General features: G+C 49.6%; 1 protein-coding gene across 2 annotated transcripts in view; it reads right to left on the bottom strand.

Moving 5' to 3' along the window:
- NGF (nerve growth factor) overlaps positions 1 to 11,436 on the bottom strand; it is a 49,823-nt gene extending 38,387 nt beyond the window's left edge. Inside the window, exon 1 of one of the 2 annotated variants that reach the window (XM_082459956.1) lies at positions 11,362 to 11,436. The gene's annotated coding sequence lies outside the window, so the exon portion shown is untranslated. Of the gene's footprint in view, positions 1 to 11,184; positions 11,209 to 11,361 lie in introns of those variants that run through there. The other variant, XM_082459955.1, reaches the window with a different exon arrangement.
- Between the last annotated feature and the right edge of the window lie 2,414 nt (positions 11,437 to 13,850).

Below are 13,850 nucleotides of genomic sequence, written 5' to 3'. Positions count from 1 at the left end.
ATAGACATCCAGAAGTTGTAGCTCATCTTTAATGCCTGGGGGAAAGAAAGGACCCTGGACTGAGCTCCAGGCACTCCAATATTTAGAGGTCAGAAGAAGGAAAAGCCAGCAAAGGAGAGAGAGAAGAGGGCCAGTGAGAGAGGGGGGACATTAGGAGAGCTTCGCATCCCCGAGGCTTCCTGGCCTGGCAACCTCATCCGCCTTGGACTGTCCTCAGCCAGGTCACTGCCTAAGCGGGGAGCCCCTTGGGCGCTCATTTGTGATCAACACCAAGGACCACTATAAAACTGGGTTTTGGACAACCCAAGGACCTGGCAGGGGTCACCTTGTTTAATCTTTGCACTAAGGAGTAAGTGCTACTAGTTCCATATCACAGCTGAGGAAACTGGAAATCAGAGAGCTGCAGTAATTCGCCCTCGATCACATGTGTTTTTCAACCCCACTCCTGGGCCTGGAGCCCTGGAGAGTCTGATTCCACGTTCACACTTTTTCCATGGTACCCTTGGCCTCAGTCTCGCAGGGGCCCACACAATGCCTGGCACAGGCCTCCATTCCCACCATGGCAGGAACGGCTTGTTTCTGCCTAGGCTTACATGAAGTGCTTTCACTTCTGCTGCTGCATTTGAGACGGGCAGGTGGGAGCTGGGATGGCTCATGCAGGGTAGGTGACTGTCAAGGTCCCTCACCCAACTACGGGCAGAGCCAGCACTGACGCAGGGAGTCTCACGGTGCTTGTCCAGGGCTCTCACGTCTTACCTCTTATACCTACAGTCAGGGTATCTTCCCAGCTGGCAACCATATTCAAGGCAGCAGCCCCATCTGGTAATGCAGGGGCAATATTATCATTCTCATTTTACTGATTAAGAAACAGAGGCTCAGAGGGGTTCTGTGATTTGCCCAAGTTACACAGCTAGGAAGAAGCTGAGCCAGAAATAAATCCCCAGTCTCCTAGCTCTCAGTATTACTGAGTTGAAATAAATAACCTATATCTGACTTAACCATTTTTCTTTCTTACATAATAACTTTCCCGATCCATAAAAGAAATAAGCTTCAGACAGGTTTGTGAAATGTTCCCAAGCACAAGTGTTGTCAGTCAGAATTCTGCAATAGGTCCATAATCATTTAAGAAGTGGAAATGAGTAGAAGGAGGACATTCTGTACACTGTGCCAACTTAAAATTCCTTTTTTTCCCCTTAATCATAAAGGTGCTTTAAAAATAATCTTTGAAACATATTTGTTGCTTTATTAAGCCTTCTACTTTCTGACATGTCCCACTCATTTTTAGAAAAAATCAAAACAATACTTAAAAGACCCACTCCCTAAATATTTTCTTTCATTTCCAAGATACAGAGATGCTGACACATGGGCATGAAATCTGGAGTCAGGCTTTGGTGTCTGACCTCCTGAAAAAGAAAATGAAAACATTTCTAAGTGTTCACACTTTCCCTGTGAGAGGACAGACACAATACCCTTGAACCCAGATGAAAAGAAAGGTAATTCGTTTCATGCATAAGAAATATTCTTGGTGGTATGTCATGTTCTGGGACAATTGATTCCATTTGTCATTGCAAGTTTCAGAAAGGGTGGAAATATGCTTTTTGTCCACCCCCCCCCCAGCCTTTTGGGCACAGAAAATGTTAAGTCAGCATTCACTTTTTCTTAAAAACAAAACAAAACAAAACAAAAAACCCAGGTGCAACAGTGATGGATTTAAACAGCCTCTTAGCTGCTTTACTTATGGTCCAGTCAATCTCCCGGTGCTTGGCTCAATATAACCCACCTGCTTAAGGAGAAAGGCGCTGGGTATGATGTCACAAATGTCTCTCTTCTGCTATAAATGTTATTTAAAATGTGCAACTGGCCTGGTGACATTAGTTTTACAGGGAATAGTGGGATGAGTGGTGGAAAAGCACGGAGACTCTTACAGAGATGAAAATTATACCAGAACCACGTCTGCCTTCTCCCCTTAGGCCCCCTGCCCTGCAACCTCAAATAGAGATGTCTTAACTGCCTAGAAAGGAGCGTTAAACCTTTGGTCTGGATAGGAATTCAGCATTTGAGGAGATGTCACTAATAATCCTCTTTGAATCTGAGTGGTGAAAATGGGGCCCAGGGGGAGGGCATTTTACAAGAAAAGAGTTGGAATGAGCCCCAGGCGAGCACGGGACACAGAGGAGGGAGAAAGGTGAAGCTTCCCTCTGAACAAAGAGACAGCAGTTTGTCATCCTTGATCTGTCTTCAGGGGCTGCGTTAGCCAGGTTCTCAGGAAAACTGGGGCATGTCATCTTTGTGGCCCCTGGTGTGGGTCACTCTTCCACACTTCCAGCTGGAAAGGGGTGGTCTGGGGTCAGTGACACATTAGGGCCAGGTTGAGGACCGGAGTCAGGATTAGGGTTTGGTTTACCTGAAGCTGTCAGCTCCAGGGCCCACGCCAGGAGCCTTTAGGCTGTTTATACCAGGAGCGAAACTGAAACCCTCCACGTTGGGGCCGCCTGGAGCCTCGCTCACGAGAAAATGTTAGGCTCTCTGCTCTGGGCAGGAACTTCTTAAGAATTTGACAATGTCAACATTTTAATGGTATCTTAGCCCTGTTGCCCTTACAAAAATATACTGAGAAGGAAGGATGTGATTTGTGGGAACACAAGCTCCATACAGAGTCACTATACCACCACATTAGGACCAAAGCATTCATCCCGGTCACAAGGCCAGGGAAGGCTGGGATACCCCTCTGATGGTTCTTAGTGACAGGGAGGAGGATGTCTTGGGCCCCTTGGACAATTACTGTCATGATCATGTCTGGGGAACAGAATCACAGAAAGATGGCTATGCAAACATGAAATAGGAGAAAGACGGTAGAGGAAGGTAGGGACAAAGATGAGATATGATTGCCGTTGTTTCTTCGCTGGGTTGGCCAGAGAAACAGCCAACCTCAGGGATAGAAACATCTAGGGAAGTCATGGTTCTGATGAGGTTGATTAGTCTCAAAGAAGAAGATAAAGAAGGAAGAGGAGGAGGAGGGGGTGGGGGAAGGAGAAGACAGATGACGCCAGTGGCTCTTGCTTACTGAGGCCTCCTTGGTGCCAGGCACAGTACCAGGCACTTTATACATCTCTGTCACTTAATCTACACAACAGCCCTATGAGGAAGCAATTAATCTGACCTTACAGACGAGGACACTGATCCTTAGAGTATTAAGTTACTCAAGATCACACAACTAGGAATCACAGAGCTGGGATTTAACCCCAGGTTTGCCTGGCTTCAGAGCGATGCCCTTTTCCGTACAACGCTGCTGTCTGTGCCAGTAGCTTTTAAACTTTTTTAACCATGACTCACAGTGAAAAAATACATTTTCCATCATGATCCGGTATGCACACATATTGTGCAAATGTATATACAACTAAAATAAAAGTTTCATGAATACTTTCCCTTTCTCCATGCAACGCATATTGATTTTTGAAAAATTTACTCTACTTCTTTCTTTAAAAAAAAAAGAGAGAGAGAGAGTTGTACTACTTGATTTCGCATCCCCCTAATGGGTCTGTAGTTTGAAAACCATTTTCCTTTCCTTTACTCTATGGCAGAGTAACATTTGAAATGTTTTTCAGCTTCCTGCTTGATCTTGTTGCATGCTGGGGAGCATCTTTGCTTTGGAGGCAGGCTGCTAATTATGCACCCTGGACCATCCCTCTGATGAGGGGACATCATTAATCAAATATTTCAGAAATTACAAATATCTGACAAAGCCGTTCACTTGGAAAAGAGTCAGTCCAGGAAACCATCCAGAAAACATAATCGCTGATCTCAGGCACCGACTAGTAATATTTTAAGCAGTTGATGCATGCTTTCGCAAAAGAAACTATTTTCTCTGCCTTCAGAACCTAAAGGACACATCTGCTCTGATGGGGCAGTGCAGTCACCGTCTAACAATAAATGCCCAAGGAAAAGAACAATGCAAGGGGTTGCTGAGACTCTATCACTCCACCATCAAGAATAACGTTGTCTTTCTCAGTTTTCGGTGAGTACACCCAGGATCTGAAATTAGCCCGCTTTGCAGTGCAGTGTGTACGTCTCCACCCTGGTTTAGGATTTGGGGGTGATTTTGTTTCGGCAGCTAGGCGCAGGGACAGGGTTGGCTGAATCAGATTTAGATCATGGAAAGTGAGGTCCAGATCAGGTGGCTTCAGCACAAGTCAGCCCTGAGGAGCCGCGGACTCAGTGACTTCACTCCAAGCAATGTGTATGCTAATTGAGAAAACATGTTCCTGTGATGGCCTCATGCAAAAATCCAGATTTATGAATTTTTTTTTTTTTATTCCTAAGAATTCCTTGAATATTTGCCGTGCGTGTCTATACAGCCTCCCGGAGTACTTTTCCTTCTTATGGAGTCGAGTTGTGTTTTTCTGCTGTTGGCCCAGGTCAGGTTTTTAAAGGGTGGGATTCTGACAGAGCAAGCGGGCACATGGTCTCAGGCAGTGGGGAGAAGCAGGAAGAGGTCAGGAGGGGAGAAGAATAGCCTACACCTTCTGTCCTTCTCTTGGGGCAGGAAAAGCAGTTGAGGCTCAAGTCCTCAAAAAGCAACTGTTCACAAAGCTCAGTGAGGGGCCCTTCTTCGTGCCTCTGGCCCTTTAATGCCCTCCGGACTGGCTAAACCCCACCCACCCAGCATTAAGACAGGACTCAGGCTCGCTGGGCACTGCCAGTGTTCCAGGCTCTGGGCTAAGTAAGGGCTTTCCAGCCTTCCCTCCTCTCATCCTTGCAACCGTTCCCCGAGATCAGCATTATGAGTCCCTTTTACAGATGAGGAAACTGAAGCTTAGAGGGATTAAGTAATGTGGTTATAGAGCTAACGAGAGGCAGAGCTTGCCTCTGAAGCTAGTTCTGTCTTGTGCCAGGGCTGCTTTTATACAATCCTACCCGCCTGCAGGACATCCCCTCCCTCAGGAAGCCTCTCGAGAAAGCACCGCGCCATTCAGGCCTCTCTGAGAACCACACAGCTCGCACTTCTTCAACTAGTTTCCATTTTGATACTGGTCTCAATTGCTCCAAGTGTGTTCATCTAGATGACAAGACAAAAGAAGCTGCAGACAGATTTTGTTTGGTTTGCACAGGTGTTCTGAAAAGTGAAGACACTGTACATTCAAACTCAAAGTTTTGACTCTTTTGGAAAAGTTGGAAGATCTGGTCACCCTGGACCTACAAACCTGCAAAGCAACAGACGGCCTGTCTCCTTCTGATGGGCATAACCTCTCTAGTTTACTGCAGTCCCCATCGGCTCATGGCCTTACCTCATTTACATTATCTGATGAGCCTCTCTGAAGCCATTTAAATGTTCACTCTAGAGCCAGGTCCTTGGGCAGGATCATGATTTATATTTATTATGATTCTCCACAGTGCCCAGGCCCCTGGTTAGCATATTAATCAAGATGCTAATTGAGAGAAGGAAAATCAGTCCAGTGGCCTGATGTCCAGTGAGCCTGCCTCCCCGGGGGTGAGGACTGTTTCCCCCTTTAACCACAGGTTATACGCTATTCAGCGACAGCTGCCCAGACACTGACCCTTGGGGTGGGAGAGCACAAATGCCCGCCTGGCTGCCAAAGAAAAATTCACCTCCTCCTCTTCCTTCTCTTGTAAACTTGATAAGATACATAAAATCCTAAGGAAACAAGTTGTTGGAGGAGGAGGAGTTGGTTATGCGGGGTAAGGAACTGAAACACTCTTAAAGCTGCCAGTACAAATGGCCATTCGCAAGAAAATGCCTTATTTAGAGAGCATTACATAACATCTCTGAGATACAAGTCTGAGGAGAAGTTTGCCTCTGAAAGAAAATTGCAGGAGAATATCCATGAGTTTCCTTTTACTCAGATATCATGCGGCCAAGGTAGTTCAGAAGGTGAAATGTTTGGTTAAAATTCTATCAAGATGAGAATGTTAATGACAGAAGGTCAAAATATAGGTGGGTAGATTCCTAGAGAAGCTTCAGTGCTTCCAGAAAGATTTCTTCTCCTAGTGCAGCAAAGCTTTCCACATACAGAGGCATAAAAAATGCAAAGCTGATGTTGTCCGATCTGAAGTGAAAAGCACAAAAGGAGGACTCCCTCAGATCAGTACCTCGGAGGGAGAACACGGGGGAAGGGAACTCGTGTTTGTTGAGTGCCTGCTCAGCTGTGGGCCAGGCCTGTGCTGATGTCCCATCAGTATCATCCCACTTGATGTGCACAACAGCCCAACAGAGCAGGTCCTACTGTTCTCTCTGTTTCACAGAAGAGGAACACTGGGTACAAGGGACGCCCTCCTGCATCTCTGGTCTCCTGGTGCTCACCTCCTTCCTCCCTGCTCACTTAGTCCAGCTGCCTTCCGGCCGTTAGAGCCCAGCATGACTGCTCCTTCCTTCGAAATCACAATCCAAAGGGAGCCCGCCTCTCTTGGCGTCTCTCATACAATGTGGGAGTTCGTCGTATGGTTATTGACAAGGATGAGGTGGCTGACCTCCAAGCCAGGCCTGGTCAGGTCCAAACATGGGACGGCACTTCTCCAGACCGGACAAGTGAGAAATGCAAGTCACTTTAACCGCACATCAGATCCACAGTGATGGGGGGGCAGAGACAGGACCTCCCTCCCCCAACCTGGGCTGAGCTCTCATGGCTTCCAGCAAACGGCCCTCCCTGGGCTCACTCGGGAACAGCGTGCCGCGTGCAGACAGATGACATATTCCACCAACCCTGGCTACCGAAGGAACAGCCAAAGGAAATGGGAAAATCAGCCCATCTGTACCAAACAACAAATACTTTGTGGCTATTGGGAGACGATTCCAGTAGTAGTGGATTGTAACTGCCCTCGATGTGGAATAGCTTCTGTGGGAAGCTTGGGCCGTTCATTCCCACTGACTTCGGAGCTAGATCGTTCCACTTGCAGAGCTCTCCACCTGCAGAGGCCCCCACGGGCAATGCCAAAACATCTCCCTCTGCTTACCCCAGTGGGGAATTTTCAGGGAAACCCTGACTGTCTGACTGACTAATACTACCACTAATAAAAAGACGCTCCGTGTGTGAAAGAGGCTGGCCAAACCTGGCAATTCAAAAAGCACTGTTGCTAGTCCCACTTGACAGATTGCATCATCAGACCGGTCTCAACCTCATTTGGGAATCTCCTTAAGTCTCCAGTGTCCATTTTTGGGGGCCTCATTAGGAATCAAATTCAAACTCTGCCAGTTCTACTGCTTTGGTAGTTTTCTCTCTTCTACTGCTTGGGGGTGAGTAGCAAGCAATTATATCCTCCAAAGTCATTGTTCGTTTTAGCCGTTTGCACTATGAATAACCAAATGGTCCTATTTTTTGTCCTCCAGTGAGACTTTGGGGCAGAGGAAAGGATAAGTGAGAATAAACCCAGTGCTACAAGCACCGTCCCTCCAGCGCAGTAGCATTGCTAGCCTACTTTTTCAATCAAATGTCACATTATTGATTCCCATTTATTCTCACAGCTTGGGCACTGTTGTATTAATTTGCTATCAACATGTGCCCATGTTGTATGAAGTGATGTCAGGGCTGGGGAAGGTTCTGCTTCCTTGTTCTCTCATTCAGAGCAGGGACCTCCTGGTGCCAGAGTGTGATCCATTTAGTAAAGGAGAGAAGGATTTCCTCCCAGTGCTGTGGACACCCGGGGCAGGCAGTCTGCCTGTGTTTTTAATAGCATATGGCAGAAAAGGAAGCTGCCATGCTCTAATACCACCCATCCCTTCTCCCCACTCTTTCTGGTTTTCTTTTCATGTGGGTCGTTTGTTGTCACACTCTACTGACAAAAGCAAAGGATTATGCCCAGCGGGACCACAGCCCTGCCAGTGGCTTCCTGGAGCCTGATATGCTGGCTCCTGGAGGATAGAGCCCAGGGCTGGACCTCTGAAGCCCCAACTCAATGATGAAATAATAGATGACCCGAACATAGGGCCTGAAAGAAAAGCCCTTATTGGTAATTGCCAAGGGAGTTCTCAACCGGGAGCAGTATTATCCTTTTAATAAGCATTTAGCCATATATGGGGGGAGGGGATTTGGGGTTGCCACCATTTCTGTCATTTTAGTAGGTGAGGTAGGGATACTAAACTTCCTGCATTACATAAATAGGTCATCCTCAACCAAGAATCATCCCCAAATGCCAATAGCCCCATTGAGAAACACTGTGAACCCACTACCCTTGTCCTGTAGATTGGGAGAGTGAAGGCTGGGAAGTTTAGTGACTAGCTCAAGGTCACAAAGCTACTTCCCTCCTGTCTTACAATTCAGGAAACTACCACAGGAAGTTTCCCCAAAATACAGGAGAAAAATATCAAGAGATCATTTCAGTGTGATTCCTATTGAGGCCAATAACCTATAGAAACTCCTCCAAAACCTATAGAAACTCCTCCAAAACATGAAAAGTAACCCATAGAAGAGTAATGAAAAGATCTACAACGCTTTTTTATTGTATGTTTTCATTATTCTCGTCTTGGCCAAATTTTGTGGCTCAAGGTCTGTCATCTCAGCTTAAATGGTGACAATTCCATCCTTGTGCACAACCAACCAAAAGGTCAATGACCTCAAAGCCTCAGCTTCTCCAGCTGCATTTCTGCCTCAGGGCCACCCCGATTTCACTGCTATTTGGAGTTAGGATGTTAACGGTCTCCCCACTGCCAGGAAGCAAGATCCCTAGTAAAGGGTTGGGGAAGGGTCTTTCATCTCCATTTACTTACGAGAGACCACCATATGCCGTTCTGTGAAACTGGTCCATCACAGAGTTGATTTCTCCGGACTGGCTGAGCCTGGGAGCTGTCAGTTTAGCTGATGGTTTGCAAGATCAGAGGTGCCAGTCAAAGAAAGAGAAGCCTTCTGAGGACATGGGTTATTTGCTCAGAGATTAGAGACTATATGTGAGTCCTCAGCAAGCTTTCCACTGCCTGCTGAGAGCAGAGAGTAGTTTTCCTGCGGCTCCAAGGCAGTTGCCACTGAAATAAGGCACTCCACGAATGTGAAGCAGTCGTGTTCAGCACTCATTTAAAAGTAAAGTGTGCGATTTTCTCATCAGTTTAATCTCAGTAATGATGAGAAACTTCCCTCGGGCTCCAGCCTTGCCCTGCCATGCCCTACCCTCCCTGCTGATGTCGGCAGCTGGGGCCCCCTTCCTGGCCACCGCGCAGATTTCTCCATGGAAGAGGGGAGTGTGAAGCCTCATCCCTTGCTCCCTCTGGCCCTCCGGGTGGGGGAGACGTGTGGTGGGTGATAGGAGAAGGTGGGAACCTCACTCCTTGACAAAGGTTAAGGGTATGGAAAGAGTCACCAGGCTGCTCTGAGTAGACCCAATTTTCCAGTTCTCTAGTGGGTCTGGGCTGCTTTGGGGTAAGATGGCTGTCCAGGGATGGCATGGCACCAGCAGCTGGCTGTAAAATCCTCTGAGGTACTCCTACAGTTGTGTCAAAACATGTCTCCCTGGGCCCCAGAGACCTTGGTTTCCCATTCGTGGTGCCTCCTAACATTTTTCCCTTCAAGACTGCCCTTTTTCCCACCTGCGCAAAAACACTGGGAAAAGCATATGGGGGAGGAGTTGACAGCATGTGATGTTAACCCCAAACCCCTTCAACGACCCAAGTATGAGGAGAGTTCATTTCCTCTGTGAGTCAACACCAGCAGGGCCAGTCTCAGCCCCCAGACCACTCTCACTCACCCCACACCCCCAGTCCTCAGTTGCCTCTGAACCTCTGGGAACATGGCCCATGGTGGATTGACATTTGGGTTGCCCAGGCTGACATACAACTTCTTCCACAGAAGAGACCCTTCCGCATCTAATGTAGTCTTTCTTAAGTAGCTCTTCAGAAGGGGAAAGTTTCAGACATTCGATAGGAAATTGTAAACACTGCACAAGAAGAGCTGGCAGGGCCCAACCGCTGCTGCCTTTCTGTATGCTCTGAGAGGGAGAAATAGTCCCCTCCAGCAGACTTAACTGACAGCTTCAAGAGTTTGAAGGCCCTGGAGAGGAGATACTGGTGGGCCCTCCACTTCCATTTCTGAATTTAAGAATGCAGCTGGCCGTGCATGTGTTGGGGGAGGAGGGGGCTGGCTGGCAATGGGTGCGCCCAGAGGATGGAGCCAAGACAATTAATCAAGTGCCCTTTCTCCAGGACAATTAATCAAGTGCCTTTTCTCCAGGACTTCCACTGGCCTCAGAAGACAGAGGGGGCAGAGATACCCAGGAGAGCCCTATTTTGGTTTCCAGCTGGGAACGTGCACTGAGTTTTCCTTAATACCCATAGCACCCAAAGGCTTTGCAGTAATACACTTTAATGCATGAAACACCCATAAATTATCCTACAAACTGTTACAACTTCCAACCTGGAACAACTTGGAAAAACCAGCCTAGCAAGCAGGCTCTTTTTTAATCTCTCAAGTCACAAGAGAAGAGAAAGTTCAAGCAGAATACACCTTCCATGAGAATCTCAGAGGTTTTTGGGTTTTTGTCTTATTTTTTGGAAAGAGAAAGGAGAGTTGAAATCAGAATGAAGCTGCTTGTTTCCGATGGCTCAAAGATGCCGCTCCTTGACCCCAAGTCCTCTCCCTCCCCTGGGTCTTTGCCGCTTGGACCCAAGGCGCTGCCCGCCCCACCCCTCCATGCCAGCTTCTCCCACACCTGGCGGCAGACAGCTGAAGGTGAGGCCTGAGACCCACGTAGCAGGACCGTCCATGGAGGTCCCTTGGCGAGCAGGCTTCCCCTATCAACCCCTGGGGCCCTCACTCGAGACTCCCAGCCCTCCAGCGACCCGCGGAGGAGCCCAGAGACCCTTGCTCCATTCCCTGCAGCAGGTCCAGAGCCCCCTGCCCGCCTCGTCCCCTTACCTGGGGACAGCGTAGCGCTCGCGCGGGACTCGGCGCACCCCCCAGCCCGCGCGCGCCGTGCACTAGCCCTCCGCGGCGCAGCCCACCACTCCTGCGGCCCCAGCGCGCTCGCAGCCCGCGCATCCCTCTCGCCACGCTCCTTCGCTCTCCCTCACTTGCGCGCTGTCCCCGTCTAGCAAGTCCCTGGTACCGCGGCGCGGCAACTGCAGGCGCCAGGGTTGCCTCCCGGACTTCGGGCCATCGGGGGATCGGGAACTCCACGACCTGAGAGAGCGCTGCTCCCCACGACTCGCCCGCCCGCCGAGGCTCCCGCGCTCCCGCGCTCCCGCACCCACTGGGGACGCTCCTCTCATGGCCGCACTTCAGCCCGCGGAAGCCTCGGGGGGTGCCCGGAGATCTCGCCAGAGCGGGATCCATGCATACTCTCCCCAGGCGCCCAGCCACGCCGGCCCGCGCCCGTGCCCGCGCTGCGCCCCTCTCGGGCTGGGCTCGGGGCAGCCTGACTCACCGCTGCGCTCCCCTCCGGCTCCCAGCGCTCTCTGCTGTGCCGGAGCGCCGAGCTGCTCTAACACAGGCTTCTTGAATTCTTAGCCCCTCCTCCCGGACTCCTGAGTCACCCACTCCAAATCCTTTCTCCCACTCCAACCCTCCCCGGCCCCAGCCCCGCACCTGCTCTGGCCAGGCGGAGGTGCCCGCCAGTAGGGGATCCTGGGGACGAGAGATCGATCTTTCCCGGGAGGGCCGGCTCGACCCAGCCAAGAAGGGGTTCAGACCTCCAGAGGTCAAAAGGAAACGCACGGGGGTTGGAGGGGCTGCGCGCAAAGCCCGGCTGGCCAGGGATTTTCTGGGGCACCAGCAGTGGGTGCTGATCTCGGTTGCCAACGGGCCGACAAGCTGGGGGTGGGCTGAACCGCCCGGCCCTCCCCGCACCTCCCCGCCTTTCCCTCCAGCGTTGCCTGCAGCCAGAGACTGGAGCAGGGGGCGGGAGTGTCTGCCCGGCGTCACCCTCCGTGCCCTAGGCTTCGGCTGCTCCTGCTGCTGGCAGCCAAGAGAGAAAAGCCCAGAGACCTCTTTCTCCCGGGACACCTCCCGTCACCCTGGGAGAAAAGAGCACCCAGGGGAGCTCCTGGAGATACCGGTGCCGGGGCTTCTCTGACACGAGGGAGGACTGTGGCTCCAAGAACCAGAACCAGCTGGAAGACCCTGGGGGTAGGGGCAAGTCCTGCGTAGGGACGAGGGGCAGAGGACTTAGGCATCAGCACCTAGAATCAGAGCATTAACTTGAGGCCCTGACTCTGGAAGTTTCCATCCTGGGGCCCCCCATCCTCCTGAAATTGTAGGTAAATTTGTCTGGCTGTGTGTGACGTGTGCACTTTTCTGGGTAGAGGGTCCGCAGCTTTCATCAATTTTGCAAGAGTTCTGTGACTCTAAAGTGACCTAGTCAGAGAGCCTTCTGCTTCACCCCAAGCCCTACCTAAATTCTGCTTTTCCTCCACCATCCATACTTTCAGTGAGGTGGGATCTCCTAGATTGCCCTCCAAGATTTCTTGGGTTCCATGGATACAGACCTTGATGGGGGAACTTGTCTGACCCATGGCCCATACTAGCAAGGCAGAAATACCCCTTAAGTCAGATTTCTACCAAGTATGCCTCATTAATTGTAATAATGTTCTGGGGGATTCGTGGGCCTTTGAAAATTCATACCACCATCCCCTCTGGTGTTGAGCTTGTAGATGTTTTTCTTCACTTCTTCCTTGAGCAAATTGCCTGCTGAACCCCTACGCTGTGCCTGAGTCTACAAGGGAAGAAGGCATGTAGGGAGAGAGACAGAGAGAGGGAGAGGCAGAGTCTCCCTTTATGGGTGAAGCCATGCTAGCACAATTAAGGTGAAGGTCACTCTCAGGTGCCGGGATTTAGTGAGGCACAGGAGTTCCTGCTCTAAGTCCAAGGGTGGCCCTTGTCCCCCAGTGGAGGGCACTTGAGCAAGGTGAGGCCCTGCTTAGACACAGATTGGGCTGAGGTTTCTGCTTCTTTCTGTTTTCATCTTTGCTCCCATACCTAAGTTCACCCCCTTATGTATGCTCTGAGAAGGATGAGGTGGGAAGAAAGTCCCAGACTTGGAAGGGAGCTTTAGCTTTGATATGACCTCGTTATTTCCCAGCAAAGCCTCATCTGCTTGAGTTGTTGAGATACAAACTGGTAGAGGAACACACTTCGGAGGTGAGTGTAAGTGACCAGAGCCACCATGAGTGGCCCTTTCTGTATAGAAAGGCATCAGAGTCAGGGTGATCAATTAGGAAATTTACCATCGTCAGTGAAACAAAGGAATTTCCAGACCATAGGACAAATTCATTCTTCAATCATGTTACGTATAAACTTGTTTGAAAGCACCAGCCCTAAGCCTTACATAATAGCTGTCCAAGAATTTAGGGATGAAGTTGAAAATTTTAGAATAACAGAGTATTTGGTTGTTGAATACAGAGCTTTTATATGTGTCCTTGTGATCTCACCCGGAAGGATAAAAGGATTTGGGGCACTTGTGGTTCTTTTTCATGAAGTATGTAAGAGGGAAATTTAAAAGTGATGTAAGCAGGATATAAGCCTGGATACCCCCCCGCCCCAAATTGTTGATCACATTCTGATGGCACATGTTGGTTTAATAAGTGCTCCTTTCCATCCCTGAATAGCTCTGTTTCTGTCCCTGAGCTTTTAGGATCTTGAGTAAATTATAACACGTAAATAACAAACATACACTCCAAAGACTGATTATTGGGCGCCTACTATGTGCCAGGCCCTGTAACATGGCCATGGTACCTGACCAGAGAGCTTGCGTTTTCGTGGCAGCTGGATTATTAGATCCTGGCCATGTTTATCACCATCTCTCCTGGTCCTAGCACGAGGCCTGGTGCACAGTAGGTGTTCGGTGAATGCTTGTTGAATCCAAAAATGGTCAGAGCCATTTGTGGCTGTCAGACAACCCATCCACACTGGATTGGT

The sequence above is a fragment of the Balaenoptera physalus genome (assembly GCF_965194825.1).
Source record: "Balaenoptera physalus genome assembly, chromosome: 1".
Lineage (NCBI taxonomy): Eukaryota > Metazoa > Chordata > Mammalia > Artiodactyla > Balaenopteridae > Balaenoptera > Balaenoptera physalus.
The sequence above is the reverse complement of the archived record's forward strand: the minus strand, read 5'-3'. Positions and strand labels throughout refer to the sequence as shown.